Raw genomic sequence first — 14,353 nt, 5'->3', positions numbered from 1 at the left:
TAAGATGTATGTAGTGGTTTGAATGAGAATGGCCCCCACAGGCTCATATATTTGAATACTTGATCATCAGTTGGTGGAACCATTTGGGAAGGATTAGGAGGTGTGCCCTTGTTGGAGGAGGTGTGTAACTAAGGACAGGCTTAGGTTTCAAAAGCCCATTCTCATTCTCTCTCCCTCCCCATCTCTCAACCCACCCTGCTTCCTGCTGATGGATCAAGACGTAGGCTCTGAGCTACTGCACCAGCACCATGTCTGCCTGCCCGCCGCCATGCTCCCCCCCCCCCCCCCGCCATGACGGTCATGGTACCCTCTGAAACTGTAAGCCCCCAATAAACTCTTCTACAAGTTGCCTTGATCATGGTGTCTTAGCACAGCAAGAGAAAAGTATGGAGGCCAGAGGTAAACAGCAAATGTCTTCCTCCATTGCTCTCCACATTATCTTTTGAGACAAGGTCTCTCGCTGAACCTAAGCTCACTGATTTGGGTGGTCTTGGTCCTAGAAAGCCCCAGGGATCCTCCTGCCTCTACCTGCCTGGTGCTGGGATTGCAGACATATGCCACTACACCTGCCTGTCTTTTCAAATGGGTGCTGGGGATTTGAACTCAAGTCCTCATGCTTTGCAGCAAGCTCCTTACTGACTGAGCCCTCTCCCCAGCCCTCAAATGATGTTTCTGTCAGCTAGTACTCAAGACTTGGTGCAAGCCAGGCACACAGGTAGCACACACCTTTAACCCTAGTGCTGAGAGCCAGAGGCAGGTGACGCTCTTCAGGCCAGCCTGGTCTACAGAGTGAGTTCCAGGCCAGCCAGCTCCTCATAGAGAAACCCTGTCTCCAAAAACAAAACCAACCAAACCAACCAAAGACTTCATGCAGGACTAGGGCCTTAGAGAATCATGTCATGTCAAGCTTCTGCTCAAGGCCTTCCAATGGTGTTTTATTCACAGGCAAATAAACTACCTTACTGTGGGGTCCTTCAGGCCTCCAGTGGCCTTAGATGATCCTAAGGGCCTTTCTAACCCATCGTGTATCACTGTTGCAGCTGCCTGTCTATGCAGAGCAGACTGACCTTGCTGGTGGGGAAGCGTGTCATGGGGGCCTTTGCTTCCCTAATGCTAAGACTCTTCCTTTCTCTAGATATCAGAACATCATCCCCTCACTTCCTCGGTCTCTGCTCATTTGAAACCTCCTTATTTAAAGCAGGAGTGCACACAAGTGAACACACACACACACACACACACACACACACACACACACACACACAAAATCTCCCCCATTATTCCACTTCAGTCTCTTCACAGCACTTACCATAAGCTGTTCCTCCGTTTTTCTGTAATATTCACAAGGGCAAACATTTTGTCTGCACTGTTTACCACCAGAGAGCCAGTTCATAGAACAATGCCTGGCACTTAGCAGGCACTTGCTAGACACTCAATGGCTGTGGAAGGGCGACAGGAGAGTGATAAATGCTTGCGGATGCAAGGGCAAGGAGCCCCTGGGTCCGCTGCTCACCGAGGCAAGACCCCCTCGATGGCCATACAAGACATCTGCCCTGCAATCTGAAGTCACAGTCTCGCAGAATGGAGAACTATTGCGTGACTTTGCTCTCCATGGAAACTAACAGAGGTAGCAGTACCAGCCCAGACTAGGGGGTGCTCGGTGCCCGTGAAAAGCCATCGGCTCTACACAATTTGTAAAAGTCATTCAACTACCTTTTCTTTGTATTCTTTTTATGAAGGCTGGAGCCGTGTTTGATATTTCAAAAACTCTTAGGTAAAATCAAAAGACAGCCAAGGCATACAAATGGCATAAAAGCGATTACCATGGAGCCAGGCTATGGTCCTGCAAGAACGGGAGTCGAGCCGGAGATTGATTAAATTTTTACGAGTGAGGCCAGGGTTCCTCTGGCTGTAGCTTGCGTCTGTCCCCAGGTCGCCCAGGCTCACCGTTACCTCGTGTCCCACTGCACAGGTGCCCTGGAACATTCTCCCCGGTTCATGGAGAAACTGGGACAGCAGTTTTCTTGTTACGGTCTCTCGTGTCCCAGAGCCCTTCAGCTACAGCCTCTAATCAAACACTCAGAACAGTGAACACCTTCCTCCCAGCTAATCCGGCTCCTCCATCCCAGCTGCCTTCGAAGCCATCTGTGCTGGGTCCCTGTCCCCAGGGGACTCTGTGCAATCCCCGGCCAGGGTTAGTTAGTAGCTTGGTCTCACTGGCAGGGAGAGTGAGTAACCAGACTGAAGTCCCCAGTGGGTAACGAGCGACTGGGGTTGGACTTACCTTGTAATAGCTGCATCCAGCTCCTCTAGGGCTGTCTCTAGGATGAGTGTGTTCTGTGCGACACCCTACCCAGACTCAAAGCTTTGTCCCGTCTCAGCCCCACAGCTGCCCAGTGCCGGCCACTAGTCTCTGATGCTAATTCAAATCTAAATGCCACATCCTCTTGAATTGACCTGTCCAGAACCTGTGGCTTTAGTGTGCCCCAAGACAGGGTAACCATTCCTTGAAGGCACTTTCTCTCGTTTCCCACACCTGCGTGTCCTCAGTCTTCCTCCACTCTCTCTCCCGCCCCTTTGATCAAGCAAGGGCTTCAGAGCTCAAACTCGACTCTACTGCTGACCTGCATTTCTGAAGCTCTTGAATCCTGTAAAACAGGGTTGAGCATGGCAGGCATCTATCTATGAGGGCTCCTGGAAGGATATGTGAAAACACAGGCTTGGAACCCAGCAGTGGGCTGGGATGCTATCATTTCTCCCACCTCAGCCACCCTGGGCGTTATTCTTCATGTCTGTAGCAACACTCCTAACCATTCTGCAGGAGTCCTGGGGTCCTCTGGGGTTAACACTCCTGCACCTGCATAGGCCAGGTGCCCCTGCCTCTTGTGGGATATTTGTACATTGTGTGAAGATGCATTTGCTGCAGTTGGTGTAATAAAAAGCTGAGTGGCCAATAGCTAGGCAGGAAGAGGTTAGGCAGGACTTCCGGAGACAGAGAGGACTTTGGGAAGAAGAAAGGCAGAGACGCCAGGAGACATGGAGAGGAAACAGGAGGCGCAAGATGGAAGAGAACGCCACGTGATAGAACGTAGATTAATATAAATGCATTAATTTAAGATATAAGAGCTAGTTAAAAACAAGCCTAAGCTATAGGCCGAGCTTTTGTAATTAATAAGAAGTCTCCGGGTCATTATTTGGGAGTTGGTGGGACAGAGAAAGACTCGTTACACCTGCCCAGTGACGTGAAGGAAGCAGATGACACCTGCTTGGTCCTCTCTCCCAGGCCCAGAGTGTTACCCTGGAGCTCCTGGGAATGAAACCGGCAAAGCAGATCTCAGCCAAGAGATGGACACAGAGAGAGAGGAGCAAGCCCTGAGCCCCTGGATAGGCAAAGCTGAGGCTAAACCACAGACCCCTGCAACCTCCTGGCATGAATCGACGCCTTGCCTTTCCTTGTCGCTGATTTTGCGGTTGTTGTTATTGCTGTTGTTGCCTTTTGCTTTGTTCTGTTTCTCTGATTGCTTGGGTTTTTATGGCCTGTGACTGAGTCCAACGTGAAACGCTGCTTCTCCCCACCCGCCTCTTTGGCAGCTTGTGTATGATGTTCATGAGTCTCTGGCTCCCCTGAGTGGCAAAGAAAATAAATTCACATCTCCTGGATTCCTGCTCTCTGCATAAGGATACTCATTTCCACAATTTATTTCCTCCCCTGCTCTCCAGTCTCCAGCGGAACCGAGCCTACTCTGGGCCCGTAAGTGCTTTGACAGAAACTGGTCTGTCATGTCAGTGTGTTCTCAGCTGTGGCTTGGGGCCTTCAGCAGGCCAGCCACGGCTCATCCCTGTTCTTGCTTTGGGGTGGTCACTGGGTGTGGGCCAGAGGTGTGGTAAGTGGCTTGCAGTAGGGGACAGTGGGTCACCCTTCTCCAGAAACAGTTGGACAAAAAAAAAAAAAAAGCACCACGTTGGCATGACAACAAGGTTGGACCCGCCAGCTACAGACACCAACACAGACTCCAACATGTGAACTGGTTTCTTCCGGATTACTCTGTGGTGATATATTGTGTATCAAATAAAGCTTGCCTGAAGATCAGAGGACAGAGCCAGCCACAGAGTTAGCCATAGAGGTCAGGCAGTGGTGGCACACACCTTTAATCCTAGCACTCAGGGAGGCAGAGGCAGAGATCCATCTGGATTTCAGAGTTCAAGGCCACACAGGACTACATGAGATTAATCCAGTCTAAAAGAGAAACAGAGCTAGGCAGTGGTGGCACACACCTTTAATCCCAGCACTTGGAATCACACACCTTTAATCCCAGCACTTGGAATCACACACCTTTAATCCCAGCACTAGGAAGGTTGAGGCTGGGCAGAGAAAGGAATATAAGGCAGGAGGAGACAGGAACTGGCTCTTTCAGGCTGAGGAGCTGGTGAGGTCAGAGGTGGTGGCTGTGGCTGCTCTGCTTCTCTGATCTTTCAGCTTTCACCCTGATATCTGAACCCGGGTTTTTAAGACCAATTAGGATTCATGCAACATCACTGTGAGGAGGAACTGACTAATTTGAAGGAAAAAAAGAAACAGAAAGAAAGAGAGAAGGAAGGAAGGAAGGAAGGGAGGGAGGGAGGGAGGAAGGAAGGAAGGAAAGAAGGAAGGAAGGAAGGAAGGAAAGAAGGAAGGAAAGAAAGAGAGAGAGAGAGAGAAAGAAAGAAAGAAAGAAAGAAAGAAAGACTCACAAGCTGACAGAATTCTTCATTGTATAATTTTTCAAGGCTTGTCCACATTCATTGTGTCTTATTGGCTTTATGTCATCATGGTTATTTCCTGGGGATTTCCTGTCCATGCAAAAGAGGTCCTTGGAACCCCTTCACACCCTCAAATACTCAGGGACAATCTCCTGCCTAGAGGCCTTAGAGCGCTAGGGTAAGAATTTTTTTAAAACGAGCCTAAGTAAATGACAGTGATGTGTGCCCAGCACAAAGTGGGCATGTTTGCTGAGTGGACGAGGGAAGGCCACACTTCAGAGATGAAAATGATGGAGATGAGTCAGGACTCCGTCAGTGCTGACTGACCTCTCGGTCCCTAGGCCACCGGCTGCCCTGGCTTCTCCTTGTTATCTCCCTCATCTTACTATGCTGCCTTTTGTTGGTGCAGGGGAATCAAGCCGACAGCCTCAGGACATGCCGCACAAGTCCGCCAGCACCAAGTCACACCCCAGCCCTACACGATGTCTTTCTATCTCTCACCCCTGCAGACAGGCTATTTTTGTTGTTAGTGATGATGATTGCCTTTGAAACGGCTGTAACACTTTTTCATAATGGCTGTTCATGGGAGGAATTTCCCAGGCATTTGTTTCATGGATGCATGAATGAATAAGCTAAGGAAACGTCCAGGGCTGGGTGATCAGATGGGCAGTTGACTCATTCACGTATGATACCACAACATTCTTTTGGAAAAGTTTATGATGTCGGTGTAGCTATCCATCCACAGGGCACGTACATAAAGATGTTTTGTTTTGTTTTTATTTCCTCAAGACAGGGTTTCTCTGTATAGCTCTGGCTGTCCTGGAACTCGCTCTGTAGACCAGACTGGCCTCGAACTCAGATCTGCCTGCCTCTGCCTCCTGAGTGCTGGGATTAAAGGTGTGTACCACCATGCCCAGCTACATAATGCCTTTTAAGGTAACATTGAAAACAGGGCCATAAGGGCAATATCTTTGAAACAAAGGCAGACAGTGAAGTTAACCCTTTCCATGTCACAGTTAAAACCCGAGGTGTGCACAAGATTCTTGGTAATCTTGTGCAAAGAAAAGTATTTGCAATTATCTGCAAAGATGGTAAAACAGATACGCCTTTCAAAAAGATTTGTTTTATGTGTGTGTGTGTAGGCCTGAGTGCCCAGCGTGGACAGTGCCATTACTGGCCGGGTGACTGTGGGTATATAAGAAGTTAGCTGAGTGAGCCATGAGGAGCAAGTCGGTAGCAGTATTCCTGCATGGCCTCTGCTTCAGTTCCCACCTCCAGTCTCCCACCTCCAGTCTCCCACCTTGAGTTCCCGCCTCGACTTCCCTTTATGAGGGACTAGAAGCTGTAAGGTGAAATAAACCCTCTCATCCCCAAGCTGCATTTGGTCATGGTGTTCAACACACCAATAGAAAGTAAACCAGGGCAGCCCTTCATCATGTATTCCAGGCACAAGGTCTTGCCAGGGGTGGTGGCAGGCAGGAGGCTGAGGCAGGTGAGTAAGAGCAAGCTCAAGGCCAGCCTGGGCTACGGAGAGAGAGACTCTAACTCAAAAGAGTAAAATAAAACCAAAAAGGCAAAACAAAGCCAAGGTCAGCAAGTGCTTTTACCCACCCAGCCATCTCACAAGCCCACCTCTTTCCTTCTTTCTTCTTTCTTTCTTTCATACACACACACACACACACACACACACACACACACACACACACACACACACACACACACATATACATATGTATATATGTAGTCAGACTTTTCTTTGTGGGACCACCAGCCGGCAAACCATGACATGGGGACTTGTTGTTAATTATGAAAGCTCGGCCTTTAGCTTAGGCTTGTTTCCAACTAGCTCTTATAACTTAATTAACCAAGTTTTTTAATCTACATTCTGCCAAGTGGCTCTTTACCTTTCCTCAGCACGCACGTCCAAGTTGCTCCAAGTTTGCAGACGAAATCCACACGCCTAGATTCCTCTCCCTGAGTTCCTCTCTTTCCCCGGAAGTCCCACCTATTCTTTCCTGCCTCGCTATTGGCCACTCAACTCTTCATTAAACCAATCAGAAGGCACCTTAGGCAGAGACACATCTTCACAGTGTACAAAAAGATTATCCCATAACATATATATATATATGTGTGTGTGTGTGTGTGTGTGTGTGTGTGTGTGTGTGTGTGTGTGTGTCAGGTATTTTGATTACTAACAAAAAACAGACTAATACAGTTTGTTAGGGAAAAACACATTTAAAATTGAAGGTTAATAGGCAGTTTCATTATACAAGCTATAAAGAGGACCTGGAAGTCATAAATGTTTGGCTATATTGATTTTGTTATGATTAATTTCATGGAGACCTGCAGTGCTGTGGATTGAATATGAATGCTCTCCACAGGTGCTGATTGGGAAGGCTGTGGATCTTTAGGAGGTGGAGGCTCACTGGAGGAACTCAACCGCGGTGGGGCCTTGAGCCCTGCCCCTCTTCCAGACACTGTGCTTGCTTCCTGATTGCAGGTCGGTAACCATGGTGACCGTGTACTTGGGCTGAGGCTCCTGCTTGCCATTCCCTCCCCACCAAATGGACATCTCCAGTCCATCATAGTCCCGTCCTCACCATCCCTGATGCACCCCTCAGCCCCCTTCCCACAACAACATACTACTCTGCCCCTGGGAAGTTTTGAGTCTCTTTAAGAATAAATGTGGGTTCAGGAATGTAGCTCAGCTGGTACTCTGTTTGCCCAGCATGCAAGCAGTCCTGGGTGCTGGGAACCGAACCCAGGTCCTCTGAAAGAGCAGCAAGTGCTCAGTGGTTTACTGAGCCATCTCAGGGCCCCTCAAGTCTTCCTTTTTTTTTGTTTGTTTGTTTGTTTTTTTGAGACAGGGTTTCTCTGTGTAGCCCTGGCTGTCCTGGAACTCACTCTGTAGACCAGGTTGGCCTCGAACTCACAGAGATCTGCCTGGCTCTGCCTCCTGAGTGCTGAGATTAAAGGATGTGCCACCCCTGCCCCTGTCAATTCTTCATTCTTAAAAGCCACCTCATTATCATCACCACCATCACTCTGTGCATCGTATTCTTACATGTATCAAAACTCAAACTGAGCACTGTGCTCTGGGTTGCACGAAGAGGATGTCTTTTTGCACATAGCTTTATGTGTGTTTGAGACAGGACCTGACATAGCCTAGATTGGCTTAAAACATCTCTACGTCATTGTCACTGAGGATGACCTTGAACTTTTGGTTCTCCTGCTTCTACCATCCAAGTGTGGGGATTACAGGTGTGTGCCCCATGCCTGGCCTAAGGACTTTTTCCAGGTTGGAGATGTGCGTGTCCTGCAAGGCTTTATTCCTCTCAGCTGACTTCCTTCTATTTTCCTGATGCACAATGCAGCTGAAAAACACTCATACCTATCTTAGAGTGCCTCACCATTCTAGATTGGCAGGAAATTCCCTGTGTGCTGTTTCTCCTTTGGGTCACAGAATTAAATACAGAACTTTGATTTGTGTGGCTTGATGTAACTTCTCTTTCCCACCTTATTCTAGCCATGTTCCACTTGACAAGTAACGGTGATTGCATCCATCCTTGCCTGCCAAAACGTGACTCTCCCCTCAGGTAGTTAGGTCTCTGGTCTGGAAGGAAGAATTTCATTTCTCTTGGCACGAATAAGGTAAAAACAGCCTGACGTGCTTGATAAAAACAGATCTTGGATGTGAGGTAGCACCTGTCTGTCACCACTATCAGGGTGGACCTGGCTGGCTAGGAGGTGGCCCCTTCCTCCCTCAGCACTCACAAAGCTGCACACTGGCTCCAAGAGAATAGACAGAGCACTCCTCTTTGGTCCAGGATGTGTGAGTAGCTGCACTCCTGTGCCAGAAGCTCAAACAAGCCCCACTTGTAGGAGGCTGGAGACCCAAGCTTCAAGACCCCGGACACAACGGTGCCGGTGCTGCATGCATGGGACAGTCTGCTCTTCTCAGGAGGGTGGAGACCCAAGCTTCAAGACCCCGGACACACCGGTGCTGCATGCATGGGACAGTCTGCTCTTCTCAGGAGGCTGGAGACCCAAGCTTCAAGACCCCGGACACACCGGTGCTGGTGCTGCATGCATGGGACAGTCTGCTCTTCTCAGGAGGCTGGAGACCCAAGCTTCAAGACCCCGGACACACCGGTGCTGGTGCTGCATGCATGGGACAGTCTGCTCTTCTCAGGAGGGTGGAGACCCAAGCTTCAAGACCCCGGACACACCGGTGCCGGTGCTGCATGCATGAGACAGTCTGCTCTTCTCAGGAGGCTGGAGACCCAAGCTTCAAGACCCCGGACACACCGGTGCTGTATGCATGGGACAGTCTGCTCTTCTCAGGAGGGTGGAGACCCAAGCTTCAAGACCCCGGACACACCGGTGCTGGTGCTGTATGCATGGGACAGTCTGCTTTTCTCAGGAGGGTAGAGACCCAAGCTTCAAGACCCCGGACACACCTGTGCTGCATGCATGGGACAGTCTGCTTTTCTCAGGAGGGTGGAGACCCAAGCTTCAAGACCCCGGACACACCGGTGCTGCATGCATGGGACAGTCTGCTCTTCTCAGGAGGGTGGAGACCCAAGCTTCAAGACCCCGGACACACCGGTGCTGGTGCTGCATGCATGGGACAGTCTGCTCTTCTCAGGAGGCTGGAGACCCAAGCTTCAAGACCCCGGACACACCGGTGCTGCATGCATGGGACAGTCTGCTCTTCTCAGGAGGGTGGAGACCCAAGCTTCAAGACCCCGGACACACCGGTGCTGCATGCATGGGACAGTCTGCTCTTCTCAGGAGGCTGGAGACCCAAGCTTCAAGACCCCGGACACACCGGTGCTGTATGCATGGGACAGTCTGCTCTTCTCAGGAGGGTGGAGACCCAAGCTTCAAGACCCTGGACACACCGGTGCTGGTGCTGCATGCATGGGACAGTCTGCTCTTCTCAGGAGGCTGGAGACCCAAGCTTCAAGACCCCGGACACACCGGTGCTGCATGCATGGGACAGTCTGCTCTTCTCAGGAGGGTGGAGACCCAAGCTTCAAGACCCCAGACACACCGGTGCTGCATGCATGGGACAGTCTGCTCTTCTCAGGAGGCTGGAGACCCAAGCTTCAAGACCCCGGACACACCGGTGCTGGTGCTGCATGCATGGGACAGTCTGCTCTTCTCAGGAGGATGGAGACCCAAGCTTCAAGACCCCGGACACACCGGTGCTGGTGCTGTATGCATGGGACAGTCTGCTTTTCTCAGGAGGGTAGAGACCCAAGCTTCAAGACCCCGGACACACCTGTGCTGTATGCATGGGACAGTCTGCTTTTCTTTTGAAAAATAAAACCCCAAGGTGGGTTTTTTTTTTATTCTGACACTCCCACTTTCCTGTGTGAATCATTAATTCAGTCGGGAAGTGAACACACACTTGCTTCAGAGAACTCAACGTACCACCCCGACAAAGGTGTCTTGTACACGGCTGCTAACATCTGTAGTCCGCAGACAGATCCCATCCCAGACCCCAATCTATCATAACAAGTATGCCAAGACTCCAGAGTCTGTCTGTGTACAAGGATTTTGAATTTGCCCGTCTAGCTCAGAATAGAAAAGACCCGGGCCACCCGCTCTCCTTCCTGCTCCTTTTTTTCCCCACAGGCACTGACGGAAACAAGGCGAAGAAGAAAAGAGCCTCTATTTCTGGTACGTGAATTTAGTTCTCAGGGCGGAAGCCCAGAATGTTACATAAGGCCGACGTGATCCTGCCTCCCCCCGTAAGTTCTCTCTCTTCAAGTGAACGGCCAGTAGGACACTGGCGTTAAATTCTGCCCTTCGCTTCCTTCCTTATGAAACCACCATGCAGGCATTCAAATACTATTTCATAAGGACGGGAGTGGAGGGCACAATTCAACACCATTGCCTTGGAATGGGCTGCGGGCATCTTCACAACCGTGGGCATGTCCTGGGACCAAACGAGACACGGTGGGAGGTCCCTCGGGTGGTGTCTGTTCAGGCTGCCGCTGTCGGGCTTGGCACGTCCTCTCTCAGCCTCTGTGGTTCAGGAAGCAGGCCAGCCTCCTTTCTCTACACACGCATCCTAATGCCACGCCATTTTGTTAATCAGACAATCCAGCCTGAGGGAAGGAGCCTCAGCCAAAGCAAATGTGCCTTCAGGACATTTGACAACATCCGAGGACAGTTTGGTTTGTTGTGGTTCACGGTTCGGGGAGAAGACTGACTTCCTATGGGTCATGGCCTGGGATGAACTAAAACTTGTAACACACACACAAGGCATCGTCCAGCCAAAGATGTCCACAGGGCCAAGGCTGATAAACTTGGTTTAGAGCAGTGGTTCTCAGCCTTCCTAATGCTGTGACCCTTTAATACAGTTCCTCATGTTGTGGTGACCCTCCCAACCATAAAATTATTTTCTTTGTTACTTCATAACTGTAATTTTGCTATTGTTATGAATTGTAATGCAAATATCTGTGTTTGCCGATGGTCTTAGGTGACCCCTGAGAAAGGGTCTTTCAACCCTCAAAAGGGGTCATGATCCATAGGTTGAGAACCACTAGATTAGAGGACTGCTGATAAATACTCCTTCTCATAGGAAGTTTACGGTGGAGTTTCATCATCAATTATCCTGTTGATACTTACTGAGCTGCCCCACAGCACTGGAGAGAAGGGAAACATGCCGCTGACCTCCTGAGTCAGATCATCGGAGAGAAGTAAAGCATGCGTGCCCATGCACATACCCCAGGATGACTGCAGACTGTGGCACATATGTGCAGGGCAAGTAACACAGACTGTAACCAGGAAGTGCTGTGGATAAGACGTTCAAGGAAGGCTTTCCCAAGGAAACTTCCATTCAAGGCGGCTTGCAACTGACTTAAGCTCCTGGAACCAGCTCTGATTCCTTAGAGGGCAACTGTCGTTTTCCTTTCCAAAATGACAGTAAGGTCAAAGTAACGGTTGTCTATCACAAAACTTCCTAAACAGAAGGAGAGGGACTCAAAACTTCCTAAACAGAGACCAAGGGGGAGGGGGGGCACAAAGGAAAGGGAGAGGGAAGAGATAACTCAAATCCTAGCATGCTACAGCCACTCTGATTGGGCTGCCTGGATCACATGCCATCCATGAACCAATGGCCATGGCCAAGGAGGACGGGCTGGGTTGGTTGGCTCAGGCCAAAGTGACCACCCTTGGCACTGGGGCTGGCACCAGTCTCTCTCAAAGAGAAACAACAAAAGCTGAGGCACTCTGGGAAGTGTGATATACTTCCTGGGTGGGGCACAGGGGCCTCCTCCAAGGGAGATGAGATTCAAACCCAGTCTTGAAGGATGTGAGGGAGCAGGCCTACCCAAGAGACTAAGGAACAAAGCTTTCCACACAGGGAAAAGCACATGAATACAAGCAGCTTGATGCAGGAAGAAGCCAATGCACAGTGACACCATGTGCCGGTGTCAAAGTGGTAAAGAGAGACTGTAGGGCCAGGCGTGAGCAGTTGCCATATGACGAATTTTCTTTAGACATATTTGTTAAGAAAGATAGCAATCCTTTCATAAATTAGAAGGAAAAAAAAACACCTCTAAAAAACTTTTCCTATGTCCTCATTGCTAGAGTATGAGATAACATGTCTTAATTAAAAAAAAATTATAAGATTTTATGTATTTTTATGTGTTGAGTGTTTGCCTGCATGATTTATGTGCACCATATGTGTGCAGTACCTGTGGAGGCCAGAAGAGGGCATCAGATCCCCTGGAACTGCAGCTACAAATGGTTGTGGGCTGCCATGTGGGTGCTGGGAACTGAAACCAGAGTCCTCTATGAGAGTAACAAGTGCTCTTAACCACTGAAGCATCTCTCCAGCAGGGTTTGTCTTTATCTGATTTAAGTTTCAACCTAAAATTTCTAATGCCATGACAAGAATAGCACAGGAAATTACATAATAAAAATGAATGAACACTTAAGTAAAACAGAACAAGGCTAAGAGAAAGTGACAAGTGTTTAAATAAGAGGATTTCTGATGGCCTCTTGTGACTTGATCGTTCTGTACACACGCAGATAAGGGAGAGGACTAAACAAAGGGAAGACAGGATGATAGCACATCTCGGCCTCCACAAGCAATAGGAGTTGAGACTTCAGTTCTGGCATTGAAACTTGCTTGAACAATTTTTCTTACAATAACCTACTGAATGCTCATTAGCACACTAGATGTTTTATTTACATCCAATCCTTCCAAAATCCCAGCAAGAATGGGTGGTATTGGCATTTTACGGGTTTGCCAAGGATTACAGACATTAAGCACGATTACATGATAATTATATGGTTAGTGCTTTGTGTAAGTTTTGATCATGACAAAATCCTGCGAGAGAGTACACAGAAGGGCTGGTAATTACAAGTTCACACAGCTCACAAATTAATAAGGACAGCCAGAACACAAGCCCATGAAGTCCAAATCTGGGTGCTGTATTTTACATAATATGTATCAGCAGTGAGTGCTAAAAGTTGAACATGACCCGAATCTGTCCAGGCCCACATCTCTCTGCAGTTCCTCATATAAATTGTGGGAGGTAGATCAAATCATTTATAGGTCCTCTTTGTTAAAAATAGCTAAGATTCTATTGATTTTAATAAAAGTTTTCCTATTCTAAAAAAAAAAAATGTTGAGGTCGTGGAAGTTTCGGACACAGATGCATAACAAAAATAAATACATTAAACAGACTTCAAATTTAAAAATGCAGCCTCCCTGAGATAACTACTACTCTTTTCCCATTTTAAATACGATAGTTAAGCGGCAAGCTAACCAACCACCACGACCACATACAACTTACTCTGTAATGTGTACATAAGCCTCTGATTTAACCAACCGCACTTGTCTTGCTGGAGGAAGTTTTTTAACCTTGGGTCCCAACTCTGTTCAATTTCACACTTACTTAGCAGCACGCGTTTGTATTGTGCTTATTTCCATATCTTGGAGGTTCAAGTACACTTGGGGTTCTCAGCCAAACTTTTAAGTGTTTGAGTAAACGATACATAAGAATTGAAGGCCAGAGCAAGCAGCGCCTGCCTGGCCCTCCTCTGTCTCTGTATGGAACCAAAGTTCACTTTCCAAGGAAAGAAAACGAAAGCTTAGATTACACAAGTAATAAACCACACTGATTTAATGTATTAGTATATATATGATATATCATATATATTATATATGATATATGATATATAATGATATAATGGTTAGGAGTGGCAGGGTTAAACAAAGTCGGCGTAAACTAGTACCCCAAATAAGCTAAAAGCGACACCACCAGCAGCCTCCCAAACTGCAGAGCAACCAAAAGCTGCTTTCATTAAAAAAAAAAAAAAAAAAGAAGAAACCTCTGGTGTTTCATTCTGCAAGAATCTTGCCAGCAGATGAATGTCTGCAAATTACAAACCGTGCTGCTTATACGCGGCATAAAACTGACGTTCCTAAATCAGAATTCATCAGTTGTCGAAAGAACAGACAAGAACAGAACAGAGCACAAAGCCAACGCCAGAGAGAGCGCGCAAAGAGGAAGCAACCAGCTGGGCCTTCTTCTGAGCCCTCAAGACAAAGCCGGGTCCCAGCACGCACCGCGGCCCAGACTACATATCC

This window comes from Peromyscus californicus, unplaced genomic scaffold (genome assembly GCF_007827085.1).
Source record: "Peromyscus californicus insignis strain IS unplaced genomic scaffold, ASM782708v3 Scaffold_2__1_contigs__length_46816999, whole genome shotgun sequence".
NCBI classification, from domain to species: Eukaryota; Metazoa; Chordata; class Mammalia; order Rodentia; family Cricetidae; genus Peromyscus; species Peromyscus californicus.
Note: the sequence above shows the minus strand (reverse complement) of the source record.